This window comes from Nicotiana sylvestris, chromosome 4 (genome assembly GCF_000393655.2).
Source record: "Nicotiana sylvestris chromosome 4, ASM39365v2, whole genome shotgun sequence".
Lineage (NCBI taxonomy): Eukaryota > Viridiplantae > Streptophyta > Magnoliopsida > Solanales > Solanaceae > Nicotiana > Nicotiana sylvestris.
Window position 1 is genome coordinate 43,459,788 of NC_091060.1, and position 17,953 is coordinate 43,477,740.

Consider the following 17,953-nt stretch of genomic DNA (forward strand, 5'->3'; position numbering starts at 1 on the left):
AACATCCATAAGAGTCCTTTTATCCTTGGCCTCCATTTATGATCTTTATGTACATAAAATGGATGTTAAGTGTGACGACCCGACCTGTCGTCTTATGAGTTACCGCTTCGTTTCCCCCATTTCTGCTTTATTGTGCTTCGTTATCCGTATTTTATGTGATCAAGTTAAGTAGTTTGCGTTCGGAGTGGATTTGGTAGGAAATGAGACTCTTAGTCTCTTTTAAGAAGGTTTAAGTTGGAAAAGTCAACCAGATATTGACTTATGTGTTTGAGGGCTCGGATGTGAGTTCTGATGGTTCGGTTAGCTTTGGGAGGTGATTTATGACTTGGGAGTGTGATCGGAATTGGTTTTGGAGGTCTGGAGTAGAATTAGGCTTGAATTGGCGAAGTTGAGATTTTGGTGATTAACGGTTGGTAGGTGAGATTTTGATCTGGGTGTCAGAATGGAATTGCGAGAGTTGTAATAGCTTTGTTATGTCATTTGTGATGTGTGTGCAAAATTTCAGGTCATTCGGACATGGTTTGGTTGGGGTTTTGATTGAAAGCGTATTTCGGAGGTTTTTAGAAAACTTAGGCTTGAATTCGATGTGAATTGGTGGATTTGGTGTTGTTTGAGGTGTTTTGATTATTGGAACAAGTTTGAATGAGGTTTTAGGATGTGTTGGTGCTTTTGGTTGAGGTCTCGGGGGCCTCGGGTGAGTTTCGGGTAGTCAATCAGGCCATTTTCTAAGTTGGAATGTTGCAGATTTTTGGAACAGCTGTTGCAGAAGATTTACCCTTCGCGATCGCGCAGGGTGAATCGCGATAGAGTAGAAGGAATTTGGAAGGCCAGGATTTAGACCTTCATGTTCGCGTTTGAGGGCACGCATTTGCAGAAGATTAGGAGTTTGTGCTTCGCGTTCGCATGAGGAGGTCCGCATTCGTGTATAAGGATTAAGGTCCAGTGGAATTTGTTCTTCGCGTTCGCGTAGGTATAAAGTCTGAAGCATCGTGTTCGCAGAGAGTGAGTCGCGTTCGCGTAAGCTTAATTTTGGATAATTTAAAAGTGTGCTTCGCGATCGCGAGGCAAAGGTCGCGATCGCGAGGAAGAAGGGTCAGAATTGGGCAGAAAGCTTTTAAGTTATTTCATCCCCGATTTTGGGTCATTTTTCCTCCATAGTTGATAATTTTGAGAGCTTTTTGAAGTTGATTAAAGAGGGATTCAAGGAGAATTAATTGGAGGTAAGATTTCTGAACATAAAACGTGATTCTATTATGAAATTAACCTAGAAATTCATGGAACTTAAGCTAAAAATGGAAGAACTAGAGTTTGGGATTTTGAACTTTTGAATATGGATTTGAAGGACCATTTGAGGTCGGATTTGACAACTTTTGATATGTACAGACTCGTGGGAGGATAAAAAACCCGTTGATGTGAAAATTTTTGAGTTTCGAGAAGTGGGCCCGGCGCTCGGGTTTTGTTAATTTCGGAATTTTTGATATTTTTCGATTGTTTTCGCTTGGGCTTTGTTCCCTTAGAATATTGTGACATATTCGTTCTGATTTTGGATAGATTCGATGCGCGTGGAGGCCGATTCGAGGGGCAAAGGCGTAGCGAGCTAGAGTTTTAGCCGGTTCGAGGTGAGTAATGATTGTAAATGATGTCCTCAGGGTTTAAAACCCCGGATTGCACATCGTAGTGCTATATTGAGGTGAAATACGCGCTTGATAGTGAGCGTGGGGTCGTTTACTACTGGGAATTGTGACTTGGTCCGTCTCGAGTTATGTTTTTACCGCGTATTTAATTGAAGCTTATTTGTATCATCATTATTTGGACTGATTGCCATATTTGGGCTTCGTGCCAACTATTTGAACCCTCCGGGGATTTTTATCACTATTTCCTCATTGTTTTGACTTACTACTTGAACTCAGTCGTACCGTTTTCCACTATTTTACAACTCAGCCACTTTTACTCGGTTTTTGAAACTAAAATGATATATTAAATGATGTTTTTGGGCTGAGAACTACTATTTTACTAATGCCTGAAGGACTTATATGATTTTTGGACTGAGCGTGGCCAAGGGCCAGATGTGAGGATACTATGGGATTGGGTTGCGCGCCGCAGCAGTGTTATACTGATATTGATATGAGGCCGAGGGCCTAGATTGATGCCACGAGATGGCTTGATATTGCACTTGGGCCGTAAGGGGCCCCTCCTGGAGTCTGCACACCCCTAGTGAGCGCCGTCGATGATATATATGGATCGGGCTGTACGCCATAGCGGCTACTATAGGGTACCGTTTTATGTGTTGATTTTATTCGTACGTCTGTCACTTAACTGCTTATCTGTTGTAGCATTACCATATTTCATTTTCATTGGTTTATTGCTCTCATATTACTTGTTTTAACTGTCGTATTATAGATTACTCTATGTTTTTCCGTGACTTCTTATTCTCAGTCATTATTTATGCTTATTACTCACTGGGTCGGAGTACTCAATTACCCCCTACACCTTGTGTGTAGATCCAAGTGTTCCCGAGGCGTAGTGAGAGCTTTTATGCTGTTCAGTATTCACCGAAGTCATCGAGGTAGCTGTATGGCGTCCGCAGACCCGATTTCTCTTTTTATCTTGTTATTATTTTTTCAGCATTCTTAGACTATTTGTATATTAGGTTGTTCAAACTTGTAATAGAGGCTCTTGACTTGTGACACCGGATCGGTGGGCTATGCAGTGATATTATTATGACTTCCGCACATCTAACCTACTCTTTCAAACTTATATTCTGCTAAATTGGTGTTTAAACTCTGTCAGCTGGTAATGAATTCTACAAGAAATGGTTTGTGATTGATAGTTGGTCAGGCTTGCCTAGCAATGTGTTGGGCGCCATCATGACCGGAGTTGGGGTCGTGACAAGTTGGTATCAGAGCCTAGGTTACATAGGTCTCGCAAGTCATGAGCCGGTGTAGTAGAGTCTCGCAGATCGGTACGGAGACGTCTATATTTATCCTCGATAGGCTGTAGAACTTTTAGGAAAAACTTCATATTCTTGAAATTCTTGTCGTGCGACTTTGCTAATCCGAGAACTAAACTTCTGTTGTTCTATTCTCTCACAGATGGTGAGGATGCGAGCTACCGGACGAGGTGGACGACCACCAGTGCCACCCACTGAGACCACCAGAGGATGTGGACGCGGTCGTGGACGTGGCAGAGGCAGAGCAGCGAGGGCATCCCTGTTGATCCACCAGCTGCCCCGGCTTTGGATCAGGCTCTAGCAGCACCAGTTCAGGCACCAGCTGTGCCCATCGTGATTCCGGGTCTTCAGGAGGCCTTGGCACAGATCTTATCAGTTTGCACTAGCCTGGCTCAGGCAATTTCAGCCACTACCGCAGCAGCTACTTCACAGGTCGGGGGAGGCAATCAGACCCCCGCTGCCCGCACACCTGAGCAGGTAGTACAGGGATTACAGACGCCGGTGGCACCCCAAACTCAGCCGGTTGCACCAGTTCAGGAGTTCATAGTACCAAACATACCGGATGATGAGCATCATCATCTTGAGAGGTTTGGTAGGCTCCAGCCTCCGTCATTCAGTGATGCTGAGGGCGAGGATGCCCAAGGTTTTCTTGACAAGTGTCAGCAGATGCTCCATACAGTAGGTATTCTTGAGTCTAGTGGTGTGGCATTTACCACCTTTCAATTCTCGGGGGCTGCTTTTACTTGGTGGGAGGATTTTGAGAGGCGTAGGCCTGTCGGTGCAGCACCCCTTTCTTGGCAGCAGTTCTCCGCTCTCATCTTGGAGAAGTATGTACCGCAGTCCCGCAGAGAGGAGCTGCGTAGGCAGTTTGAGTGGTTGACATAGGGGGATATGACCGTGACCCAGTGTGAGATGAGGTTTTCTGAGTTGGCTCGTCATGCCATTTGGATAATTCTATCAGATCGTGAGAGAATCAGGAGATTTATGGATGGCCTTAACTACCATCTCCATATTCTGATGACTAGAGAGAGAGTATTGAGTGCTACGTTCGAGGAGGTGGTTGATATCGCTCGTGAGATTGAGACGGTTTGCCGTAGGGAGCGAGAGGAGAGGGAGGCCAAGAGGCCTCGAGGATCGGGCCGTTACAGTGGTGCCCCTTCGAAGGGCCAGTTCCAGCATGGTAGAGGTCGTTCTTTCAGACCTGCTCAGTTGGCCAGTCTAGAGTATCGTGGGGTATCTTCAGGTCGTGGTCATCATGGGTCTCAGCAGGGACAGTCATCACTCAGCACCTTCCTAGCTCAGAGTTCATCTCGTGCCCCATCAACTCAGGGTTCTTCTGCGTCGAGTGCATCTACTAGTCACTCCGGTGCCAGGGGTTCCCTTCAGTCCCCGTCTCTAGCACTGGGTAGTTATTATGAGTGTGGAGAGTTTGGGCATATGAGGAGGCAGTGCCCTAGACTTCGTGATGGTCAGTTTCAGCAGAGGGGTCAACCCTCGACTTCTGCCCCAATTACTTCACCACCCGCCTAGCCAGCTAGGGGTGGAGGTCAGGCAGCCAGGGGTCGCCCTAGAGGAGGAGGTCGATCAGGTAGCGGCCAGGCTCATTTCTATGCTATTCCAGGCAGGACAGATACCACTGCATCAGATGCTATCATTACAGGTATTATTTCAGTCTGTCACAGAGATGCCTTTGTATTATTTGATCTCGGTTCCACCTATTCTTATGTGTCCTAGAATTTTGCTCATTATTTGGGGATGCCCCGGGAGTTTCTTGCTTTACCTGTTCATGTATCTACCCCGGTGGGCGATACTGTTGTTGTGGACCGTGTGTACCGGTCATATGTTGTGACTATTAGGGGTCTAGAGACCCGAGTTGATCTATTGCTATTGAGCATGGTGGACTTCGATGTTATTTTGGGCATGGATTGGTTATCTCCGTGTCATCCTATTCTAGACTGTCATGCTAAGACAGTCACTTTGGCTATGCCGGGTGTACCGCGGATCGACTGGTGTGGTGTGACTAATTATGTTCCTAGTAGAGTGATCTATTTCTTGAAGGCCCAACATATGGTTGGGAAGGGTTTTCTATCATATCTAGCGTTTGTGAGGGATGTTGGAGCTGAGACTCCTTGCATTGATTCTGTTCCAGTTGTGAGGAATTTTCCCGATGTTTTTCCTGCAAACCTGTCGGGCATGCCACCGGATAGGGATATTGATTTTGGTATTGACCTGGTGCCGGGCACTCTGCCCATTTCTATTCTGCCATATCGTATGGCACTAGCAGAGTTGAAAGAATTGACGGAGCAGCTTCAGGAACTCCTAGATCAGAGGTTCATTTGGCCTAGTGTGTCACCGTGGGGTGCGCCGATTCTGTTTGTGAAGAAGAAGGATGGCTCAATGAGAATGTGCATCGATTATAGGCAATTGAAAAAGGTAACAATTAAGAACAAGTATCCCTTGCCTCACATTGATGATTTATTTGACCAGTTTTAGGGAGAGAGGGTGTTCTCTAAGATTGATCTCCGATCGGGATATCACCAGTTGAAGATCAGGGATTTAGATATTTATAAGACTACTTTCAGGACTAGATATGTTTATTATGAGTCTCTTGTTATGTTTTTCGGGCTGACCAATGCCCCAACAGCGTTCATGCATTTGATAAATAGTGTATTTCGGCCTTATCTGGATTCATTCGTTATTGTATTCATTGATGATATTCTGGTGTACTCGCGTAGTCAGGAGGAGCACGCGGAGCATTTGCGAGTGGTATTGCAGAGATTGAGGGAGGAGAAGCTTTATGCAAAGTTCTCTAAGAGTGAGTTTTGGCTTGGTTCAGTGGCTTTCTTAGGGCACGTGGTGTCCAGCAAGGGTATTCAGGTTGATCTGAAGAAGATAGAGGCGGTTCAGAGTTGGCCTAGACCGTCCTTAGCCATAGAGATTTGTAGTTTTCTTGGGTTGGCAGGCTATTATCGCCGGTTTGTTCAGGGATTTTCATATATCGCATCGCCCTTGACCAAGTTGACTCAGAAGGGTGCTCCTTTTGTATGGTCGGACGAGTGTGAGGAGAGCTTTCAAAAGCTCAAGACAGCTTTGACCACAGCTCTAGTGTTGGTTTTGCCATCAGCTTCAGGTTCATATACCGTATATTGTGATGCATCGAGAGTTGGGATTGGGTGTGTATTGATGCAAGAAGGTAGAGTTATTGCTTATGCTTCTCGTCAGTTAAAGCCCCATGAGAAGAACTACCATATTCATGATTTGGAGTTGGCTGCCATTGTTTATGCATTGAAGATTTGGAGGCATTACTTGTATGGCATATCTTGTGAGGTATTCACTGACCATTGCAGTCTTCAGCATTTGTTCAAGCAGAAGGATCTTAATTTGAGGTAGCGGAGATGGCTAGAGTTGCTTAAGGATTATGATATTACTATTCTGTATCATCTGGGAAAGGCCAATATAGTGGCCGATGCTTTGAGCTAAAAGGCAGTGAGTTTGGGGAGTTTGGCGTATATTCCAGGCTTTGGCCAATCGGTTTGGGGAGAGACCCCTTAAGGACAGAGTTCAGCATGATGATGCTAGAGATGTGACCATCGATGATGATGGGGTGTTGAGGATGCAGGGCCGGATTTGTGTGCCCAATGTGGATGGGCTTAGAGAGTTGATTCTGGAGGAGACCCATAGCTCGCGGTATTTTATTCATCCGGGTGACGTGAATATGTATCAGGATTTGAGGAAGCACTATTGGTGGAGACGAATGAAGAAAGATATTGTGGGATTTGTAGCTCGGTGTCTCAATTGTCAGCAGGTGAAACATGAGCATCAAAGACCGGGTGGCTTGCTTCAGCAGATGGATATTCCTGAGTGGAAGTGGGAGAGGATTACTATGGACTTTGTGGTTGGACTTCCTCGGACTTCGAAGAAATTTGATGCTATTTGGGTGATTGTGGATCGGCTGACCAAGTCCGCGCACTTCATTCCTGTGTGTACTACCTATTCTTCAGAGCGGTTGGCAGAGATTTATATCTAGGAGATTGTTCGGTTGCATGGTATTCCGGTTTCCATCATCTCAGATAGTGGCACTCAGTTTACATCATAATTTTGGAGAGCCGTGCAGAGGGAGTTGGGTACTTAGGTGGAGTTGAGCACAACATTTCATCCTCAGACAGACGGACAATATGAGAGTACTATTCAGATATTGGAGGACATGTTGCGTGCTTGTGTTATTGATTTCGGAGGTTCATGGGATGAGTTTTTGCCGCTTATAGAGCTTGCTTACGACAACAGCTACTAGTCGAGTATTCAGATAGCTCCGTATGAGGCTTTGTATGGGAGGCGGTGTATGTTACAACCCATATCCACATGTGTTAGTTCATGACATATATTAGTTAACATAAATCCAAGAAGGAATTATCTTTGAGATGATAAGAAGTCAATCCTATTGGTCTTAAGTGATACAAGAGTGTATAAGGGTGATTAACCAGTATTAGAAGTTAAACGAATCAAGGATGTTGTAACTCGTATTTTCAGGTAATCTAGTGGTGCTTAATACACTCAAGAGGTCATTTATTAAGTTATTTTAATCATATAATATCTGTATCATAAGTCTTGAAGTCAAACGAGTTATGAAACAAAAGTCGACAAAAGTTGTCGCAACTTAGGTTCATAATTTTACTTAAACATTAGGTCAAATGTTTCTAATCTTTTCTCATAATTTACAAGGAATTACGGGGTGATCTACCAACCAAATTAAATATCTATGAGTCTAGTTTCCAACGCATTAAACCGTTCATCGATACGATCTCGGAGTAGAGAGATATTCGCATTTTCGCGAGACTGCGCCAAGTACCTCTCTATGGGGCCCACTAAGTCGGTTTAAGATATTTGGACCTATATAGGATGACTCCAACCCGTTTTAAGTCATTTCTTTTCACTATTTTCAGACCTTAGAACCCTAGGAACATCCTCTCAAGGTTCTCTCAAGATTCAAGACCCAAAAAAGGGCAAACAACACAAATCAAGTGTCGGGAATTCCGTGGCGCTAGTAAGTCTCTTGTTCTTCTTGTTGTTGCTCATTTTTGTGTCGTTTCAGCTCGTGTGGGAGGTTGTTTTAAAGGGTTTATGTTCTGTAAATACTCCCTCATGTTCTTAATATCAATCCTAGGTGATTTCAAGCCTTCTAAAGTGATTCTAGTGCCGAAAAACACTAATTGATCGCTAGTTTCATTTTTTTGTTGTTGTGGCAGCATTGGAGGGATATTTCATGGAAATTTAAGGTCAAATTGGAGTTGTTCTTTCTGTATAAAGGTAAGGAACCTCTTACTCTATATGTATTTAAGATTATCCAAGTTGCGGCTAAGCCATTGAAGCTAGAACTTGTGAGATATATATCGAAAGGCTTGGTAGTAATGTTATTGTTTTGTGGACTGTTTTGCGTTGTTGTTGGGCTGCGTATTTTACTACTATCTTGTGGAGTTTTGGAGGAGTAAGGGTGTGGAGAAACACCATATATATGTAGGGTTATGGGCTGATAGTTATTCGTAACATTTCCAGGTTGTTTGACACGACTACGGTGGTCGTCGTATGTATGGAGTGATTAGGCTATGTGTGGACTATTTTGGGAGGCTCAATATGTTTATTATTGATGTTGTTTGGGCTGTTTGGTGACTGTTTTGAATGGTGTGAGGTCATATATATAGGGGAGGTGCTGTCCGTTTCATCGTAAAATAGGTTGTGGTCGATACATAATAGTTATGACGCTTAAATGATAACGATAGTATCGTTTCTCTTATTGTAGACTAAGGAGTTTTGACAATTGCATAGCTTGAGATTGGGGCAGTATATACAAGGTATGTGAGGCTATCCCTTTCCTTCTTTTGCACAACTCCGATTGTACATAATGTAATGAACGAGCTTCCAAGATACTCTACTCTTAGAAGCTAGCAGTACTTACATTGTTTTCCCTCTTATGGAACGATTGATGTTAATGTTACTTCTCTTATTCTTATGTTATCAATGTTGTTCGTACTTCCTAAATCTTATAAGGTTCATAGTGAAGAGTTAGTCCTAATAACGTGTATAGAGGATACCGACCTTACGTCACTCCGAAAGGTTTAGAATATGATTCCATGAGTCGAGCATGCATTATATATATGTATCTATTTTACTCTACCGAGCCACGCTATAGTTGGCCGGGTACGGCACCTATTGTGCAACCACTGATCAGTTGGGTTTTACCGAGCTCCACGTGGCCGGGTACGATTTTACCGAGCCTATTATGGCCGGGTACGATATGATGATGATGATGCCCACAGAGGCGAATGCTTTAAAGGTTTATGTATTTATACATATGTATCATGCATTTCATGTAAGTAGCCCTCAGAGGTACTAAGATGTTACAGGTTGTATATTCTCTATCCTTGCTTACATTACTGATCATATTTATGGTTCCTTGCCTTACATACTCAGTACTTTATTCGTACTGACGTCCTTTTATTTGTGGACGCTGCATGTCGTGCTGCAGGTCCTGATAGACAGGCAGGTGCAGCTCCCCCACCACAGTAGACTGTCCAGTTCAGCGGTGATTGGCGAGATCCCTTCTCCGGACTTGCCTTGGTCTTGGTATGCAATTTTTGTTATAGACATTATGGGTATGTCGGGGCCCTGTTCCGGCTATGTTGCAACACTTATGTTCTTTTAGAGGCTCATAGACAGGTGTCGGCTCATGTATAGTTTGGTATGCCTTGTCGGCTAGTTTTTGTTGTATAGTCTTTCATAGTAGCGTGGTAGCTCATACCTTATACGTAGTTTCTTGATTGTCTGGTCATCCCCTGCTATGTATGTTCATGCCGTCATATTTTGTTGCTGGTTGTCCATGATCTAGGTTTACCATTTATATTGATCTCGTCAGCCTTAAAAGATAATAATGAAGGTTAGATGAAATATACGTTGGTGCTCGGCAAGTGTGGTCGGGTGCTAGTCATGGCCCTTCAGTTTGGGTCGTGATAGTGTAGATCTCCAGTTGGTTGGTTCGAGCCTAGCAATGCTAGGCTATTGGGGACAAATTTGGTTCAGGATGCCTTAGAGAAGGTGAAGGTGATTTAGGAGAGGCTTCGTACAGCGCAGTCATGACAGAAGAGTTATGCGGACCGGAAGGTTTAGGATGTGTCCTACATGGTGGGTGAGAAGGTCTTGCTGAAGGTTTCCCCTATGAAGGGTGTTATGAGATTTGGAAAGAAAGGGAAGTTGAGTCCGCGGTTCATTGGGCCTTTTGAGGTACTTCGGAGGATTGGAGAGATGGCTTATATGCTTGCTTTGCCGCCCAGCTTGTCGAGTGTGTATTCGATATTTCATGTTTCTATGCTCCGGAAGTATGTTGGGACCCGTCTCATGTTTTGGACTTCGGCATGGTTTATTTGGATGATGATTTGACCTTTGATGTAGAGCCAGTAGCCATTTTGGGTCGTTAGGTTCAGAAGTTGAGGTCAAAGGATATAGCTTCAGTGAAGGTGCAGTGGAGAGGGCGGCCCGTGGAGGAGGCTACCTGGGAGTCCAAACGGGAGATACGGAGCAGATATCCTCACCTATTTGAGGCTTCAGGTATGTTTCTTGACTCGTTCGAGGACGAATGTTTGTTTAAGTTGGGAAGGATGTGACGACCTGGCCAGTCGTATCATGAGTTACCGCTCCATTTTCCCCATTTATGCTTCTTTATGCTTCGTTATGCGTATCTTATGTGGTCGAGTTGATGGGTTTGCGTTTGGAGTGGTTTTGGTAAGAAATGAGACACTTAGTCTCTATTAAGAAGGATTAAGTTGGAAAAGACAACTAGATGTTGACTTATGAGTTAGAGGGCTCGGATGTGAGTTTCGATGGTTCGGTTAGCTTTGAGAGGTGATTTGTGGCTTAGGAGCGTGATCGGATTTGGTTTTGGAGGTCCGGTGTAGAATTAGGCTTGAATTGGCGAAGTTAGTATTTTGGCGATTTCCGGCTTGTGGGTGAGATTTTGATCCGAGGGTCGGAATGGAATTCTGAGAGTTTTTGTAGCTTCGTTATGTCATTTGGGATATGTGTGCAAAATTTCAGGTCATTCGAACGTAGTTTGGTTGGGTTTTGATCATAAGCGTGTTTTGGTAGATTTTGGAAAACTTAGGCTTCAATTCGATGTGAATTGATGGTTTTGGTGTTGTTTGAGGTGTTTTGATGATTGGAATAAGTTTGAATGAGGTTTTGGGATGTGTTGGTGCTTTTGGTTGAGGTCCCGGGGGCCTCGGGGTGATTTCGGATGGCTAACGGGAAGTTTTGAGACTTTGAAGATTGCAGAAAATGCAACAGCAGTTGCAGGCAATTTTTGGCCTTCGCGATCGCGTGAGCTCCCTCGCGATCTCGTAGAAGAAATGTGGGCTGGCCTGAGTTTGTGCTTTGCGTTCACGTCTGAAGGCTCACGTTCGCGGAGGGTGGGCAGCTTGTGCTTCGCGTTCGCAGAAGAAAGGCCGCGTTCGCGTATAAGGAATAGGGGTCCAGAGGAAATTACCCTTCGCGTTCGCATTGGTCTGGGAATTTATGCATCGCGTTCGTAGTGCTTTTGTCGCGTTCACATAGAACGTTTTTGTAACATTAGAATTTTGCCCTTCGCGATCGCGAGGCCTTGGCCGCGATCGCGATAAAGGAATTACAGAACTGGGCAGTGAGTTTATTAAACATTTCATCCGCGATTTTGAGCCATTTTTCCACCATAGCTGAGTATTTTGAGAGCTCTTTGAGGGAAATTGAAGAGGGACTCAAGGAGGATTGATTGGAGGTAAGTTTTATGAACCAAAAAGGTGATTCTATTGTGAAATTAACTGAAACATTCATGGAAATTTAGCTAAAAATGGAAGAACTAGATCTTTGGATTTTGAGATTTTAAATTGGGATTTGAAGGGCCGTTTGAGGTTAGAATTGAGAAATTTTGATATGTATGAACTCGTGGAAGGATAAGGAACCCGTTGATGTGAAAATTTCTGAGTTTCGAGAAGTGGTCCCGGGGCTCGGGTTTTGCTAATTTCGGGATTTTTGATATTTTTCGATGGTGTTCGCTTGGGTTTTGTTCCCTTGGCCTATTGTGACGTATTCATTCTGGTTTTGGTTAGATTCGACACGCGAGGAGGCCGATTTGAGAGGCAAAGGCGTAGCGATTTAGAGTTTTAGCCGGTTCGAGGTGAGTAATGAATGTAAATGATGTCGTGAGGAATTGAAACCCCGGATTTTCACATCGTAGTGCTATATTGAAGTGAGACACGCGTTTGATGATGAGCGTGGTGTCGTTTACTATTGGGGATTGTGACTTGGTCCGTCCCGAGTGATGTTTTTACCGCGTATTTAATTGATGATTATTTGTATCATCATTATTTGGACTGATTGCCATATTTAGGATTCGTGCCAACTATTTGAACCCTCCTGGGATTTTTGTCACTATTTCCTCACTATTTTGACTTACTACTTGAACTCAGTTATACCGTTTTCCACCGTTTTACAACTCAGCCACTTTTACTCGGTTTTTGCAAATAAAACGATATATTAAATGATGTTTTTGTGCTGAGAACTACTGTTTTACTAATGCCAGAAAGACTTATATGATTTATTGACTGAGCATGTCCAAGGGCCAGATGTGAGGATACTATGGGATCGGGCTGCGTGCCGCAGCAGTGTTATACTGATATTGATATGAGGTCGAGGGCCTAGATTGATGCCACGAGATGGCTTGATATTGCGCTTGGGCCGTAAGGGGACCCTCCCGGAGTCTGCACACCCCCAGTGAGCGCCGTCGACGATATATATGGATTGGGTTGCACGCCGCAGCGGGTACTATAGGGTACCGTTCTATGTGTTGATTTTCTTCATACGTCTGTCACTTAATTGCTTATCTGTTGTAGCATTACTATATTTCGTTTTCATTGGTTTATTGCTCTCATATTACTTGTTTTAACTGTCGTATTATAGATTACTCTGTCCTTTTCCGTGACTTCTTATTCTCAGTCATTATTTATGCTTATTACTCACTGGGTCGGAGTACTCATACTACTCCCTACACCTTGTGTGCAGATCCAAGTTTTTCTCGAGGCGTAGTGAGAGCTTTCCTGCTGTTCAGTATTCACCGGAGTCATCGAGGTAGCTGCATGGCGTCCACATACCCGATTTCTCCTTCTATTTTGTTATTATTTTTTCAGCATTCTTAGACTATTTCTGTATTAGGTTGTTCAAACTTGTAATAGAGGCTCTTGACTTGTGACACCGAATCGGTGGGTTGTGTAGTGATATTATTATGACTTCCACACATCTAACCTACTATTTCAGACTTATATTATGCTAAATTGGTGTTTAAACTCTCTCAGCTGGTAATGAATTCTATAAAAAATGGGTTGTGATTGATAGTTGGTTAGGCTTGCCTAGCAATGTGTTGGGCGCCATCACGACCGGGGTTGGGGTCGTGACAGACAAATTCCCGGCTCTGCATTATTTTGAATTTAAAATATTTGATACTAGGCCTATAATGGATCAGATTCATGAACTGCAAATCTTAGTATCAAAACTAAGTGATCTTGAAGTTAAAATCCCTGATGCACTTCAAATAGGTGCTATTCTTCTGAAATTCCGTTCCTCTTGGAATGACTATAGAAAGAAAATCTTACATTCAATGGATAAAATGACTGTGGAACAATTTTGTACTCACATTCAAATTGAAAGTGAGACTCGTGCTCATGATGCTATTAATCAGCCCTCGAGTTCCGCAGTCAATTTTTTTTAGTCAGAATACTTCAGAAAATGGGAACAAAAATCTAAAAGTTTCCAAAAAGTCTTCATTTAAAAAGAGAAAGAACTTTAGTTGTCATCACTGTGGAAAGAAAGGCATATGATTCGGGACTGTAGATATATAAAGGCAGGAATAAATTTCAATGAAGGCAATACCGAAAAGCCTGGAAAGATTGAAAAATCTGGAAATTCTGAAAAGGCAAACGTAGTGGAAAATTCTGCCCAAGGACTGGTTGCCATGGTTTCCGCAATGCAAATTGGTATGGTAACCGAATTGAATATGGCTACCGCTGTTACAAATACTCAAGACTGGTGGCTAGATTCAAGTGCTACTATTCATGTCTGGTATGACAAGAAGATGTTCAAGACATATGCGGAAGTGCAGGATTCTGAACAAGTCTTGATGGGAAACCATGTTGTGGCAGATGTTGCTGGAAAAGGAAGCATTGAAATTAACTTCACATCTGGCCAGAAGTTGACACTACTGAATGTGTATCATGTTCTTGATATGAAGAAAAACTTAATGTCCGTTGCTTTGCTGTCAAAGAAAGGCTTCAAAATAGTTATTGAGTCTGATCATGTAATGGTGTCTAAGAATGGAGTTTTTGTTGGAAAAGGCTATGACTGTAACGACATGTTTAAATTGAGTATTAATGAAATAAATTATGTTTCGGCTTATATCGTTGAGTCTGATTCTTGTTTATGACATGCTAGACTAGGACATTTAAATTTCGGCTCCTTGAATTATATGTCCAAAAATGGTTATATCTCATGTAAAACTCAACATATAAAATGTGAATTTTGCATACAAGCAAAGATGACTAAGAAACCATTTCGTGAAGTTGAAAGACATGGTTAATGCTATGTTACTTAATGCACATTTGCTACAAAATCTATGGGGTGAAGCACTGCTAATTGCATGTTATATTTTAAATAGAGTGCCTTCAAAAAGTATGCATATTTCGCCTTATGAGCTTTGGAATGGTAGAAAACCAAATTGAAATTACTTTAAAGTGTGGGGGTGTATATCCTATTATAGAGTACCTGACCATCAAAGAACAAAATTGGGTCCTAGAGGAATTAAAAGTGTTTTTGTGGATATGCACAACACTCCAAAGAATATAGACTGTTAGATCTAGAATTTAATGTCATTATAGAATCTATAAATATTGAGTTTATTGATAATAGATTTATAAATGACAATGTTGATGAAATGACTGAAGTAAATGGAAACTGTATTGATGCTAATAGATTGTCACCTTCTGAAATTATTACAAATAAAGAAAGAAGTGATGATATACAAATAGAACCAAGGAAAAACCAAAGAATAAGAAAAGAAAAGCATCTTGGTTCTGATTTTATTTCTTCATAGTCTATAGTATTTTTTGTTGAAGGAGATAGGACAAACGTTTGTAATCAAATTCCTATTGTATTGAATGTTGAAGAAGACCCAAAGACGTTTCAAGAAACAATGTCTTCTAGAGACACTGACTTTTGGAAAGAAGCTATTGATGATGAAATGGACTCAATTATATCGAACAACACTTGGGTTTTTGTGACGACCTGACCGACTGATTTGTGTTTTTGCACTTTGATCGCCAGTTCTCGGGCATGACTTGCCCCGTGTAACGTATTATGACTGATGTAGATCGTTGGTTTTGGTCTTTACGAAAATCGGTATGAATTCGAAAGAACAGTCTCAGTTGAAAGCTTTGAATTTGAAAGATTTTACCAAGAGTTGACTTATTTGTATATGAGCTCGGATCAGAATTTTTATGATTTGGTTAGCTTCGTTGGGTGATTTATGACTTAGAAGCGTATCGGAATTGGTTTTGGAGGTCCGGTGTAGAATTAGGCTTGAATTGGCGAAGTTAGTATTTTGGAGAATTCCGGTTGATAGGCGAGATTTTGATATAAGGGTCGGAATAGAATTCTGAGAGTTGCAGTAGCTCCGTTATGTCATTTGAGATGTGCGTGCAAAGTTTCAGATCATTCGGACGAGGTTTGGTAGACTTTTTGATCGAAAATGTATTTTTAGAGTTTTTGAAAATTTTAAGGTTGAATCCGATGAAAATATTGTGTTTTGATGTTGTTTTGAGCGTTCCGAAGATTGGAACAAGTTTGAATGATGTTTTAGGATTGGTTGGCATGTTTGGTTGAGGTCCCGGGGGGCCTCGGGTGATATTCGGGGTGGTTCCGGACCATTTCTAAGCTATTTTTAGCTACTGATTTTTGGCTACAACAGTGTTCTATGCGATCGCGGGAAATTGGACACGATCGCGATGTGTAAAATGAGAAAATATTGTCAGTGCTTCGCGATCGCGTATAGTTATTCGCGATCGCGAAGAACAAATATTATGTTGCGTTAATCCCATTTTGGAAGCTTATATCTCACAATCTATAAGGAATTTGGAGATGATCCAAAAATGAAAGTTGTATCCCTTTGTCTCTAGTTTTCATAAATGTAAATTTATTGGAATTTCAAGTTGTGTACGAAAAGTTATGGTGGTTACACTATAGGCTGTCCGGGAAGATCTCTAATTCACAGGGCTGATTTGGAAGCTTATATCTCGCAATGTATAAAGAGTCAGGAAATGAGAAAAGGTTATGACCATTATACTGGAGGCTGTTCGGAAGAGCTGGGAATTGTTCTTCGCGATCGCGAAGCATTGTCCGCGATCGCGAAGGGCGAATTTTGGGCTGAGAAAAGTTGTTCTTCGCGATCGCAGAGCATTTTCCGCGATCACGAAGAGTAAATACCTGGGCAGAATTTATAATTTCATTTCATCCGCGATTTTGGGTAATGTTTTCTCCATGGTTGATCATTTTGAGAGCTTATTGGTGGAGATTAATGAGGGATTCGAGGGGAATCGATTGGAGGTAAGATTTTTGATCTCAAAACTCGTTTTTATTGTGAAATTCACCTAGAAATTCATGGAAGCTAAGCCTAAAATTGAAGAACTAGGGCTTGAGAAATTGGACTTTTGATTTGGGATTTGAAAGGCCATTTGGGGTCGGATTTAAGGACTTTTGATATGTATGAACTCGTGGGAAGATAAGGAATCTTATGATGTGAAAATTTCTGAGTTTCTAGAAGTGGGTCCGGGGCTCGGGTTTTGGTAATTTCGGGATTTGTGCCCGTTATTGATTGTTTTCGCTTGGGGCTTTGTTCCCTTAGCATATTGTGACGTATTCGTTCTGGTTTTGGATAGATTCGACGCGCGTGGGAGCTGATTTGAGGGGCAAAGGCGTCGCGAGCTACGGATTTCGCCGGATCGAGGTGAGTAATGATTGTAAATGATGTCTTGAGGGTTTGAAGCCCTGGATTGCACATCGTAGTGCTATATTGAGGTGAGACACGCGCTGGATGATTAGCGTGAGGTCTTTTACTACTGGGGATTGAGACTTGGTCCGTCCCGATTGATGATTACCGCGTATTTGACTGAAACTTATTTGTTATCATCATGATTTGGGCTAATTGCCATATTTGGGCTTCGTGCCGATTATTTGAACCCTTCGGGGATTTCTATCACTGTTTCCTCACTGTTTTGACTTATTACTTGAACTCAGTCTTGTTGATATCTACTGTTTTAAAAACTCAGCCACTTTTACTCAGATTTGAAACTCAAATAATATTTCTAAATGATGTTTTAGGCTGAGAACTACTGTTTTACTAATGCCCGAGGGGCTTGTGATGATTTTCCGTCTGAGTGAGGCCGAGGGCCATATGTGAGATTATACTGAGTGATATGAGGCCGAGAGCTTGAGATACTTTATATGCCACGAGGTGTCTTGGGTGATGTGAGGACGAGTGCCGAGTGATGATGCCACGAGGTGGCTTGATATTACGCTTGGGCCGTAAGGGGCCCCTCCCGGAGTCTGCACACCCCTAGTGAGCGCCATCGACGATATATGGATCGGGCTACATGCCACAGCGAGATGTGGATCGGGCTGCCCGCCGCAGCAGTTAATATATGATACTATTCTGAGAGTGTTCTGAGAGTGAGCCCGAGGGGCTGGTACTGTTGTGAGATATTGCCCGAGGGGCGAACTTTTATGTGCTCATCTTGCATATTTACTTGTCTTTTTACCTATTATACTGTGGTATTTGTGCCCGAAGGGCGGATTTTCTGTGCTTATCGGCACTAACTGTTTTGAAATCATTTCGGAACTGTTGAAAAGATCATTTTCAAAAGAGGTTTAAACTGACCCAAG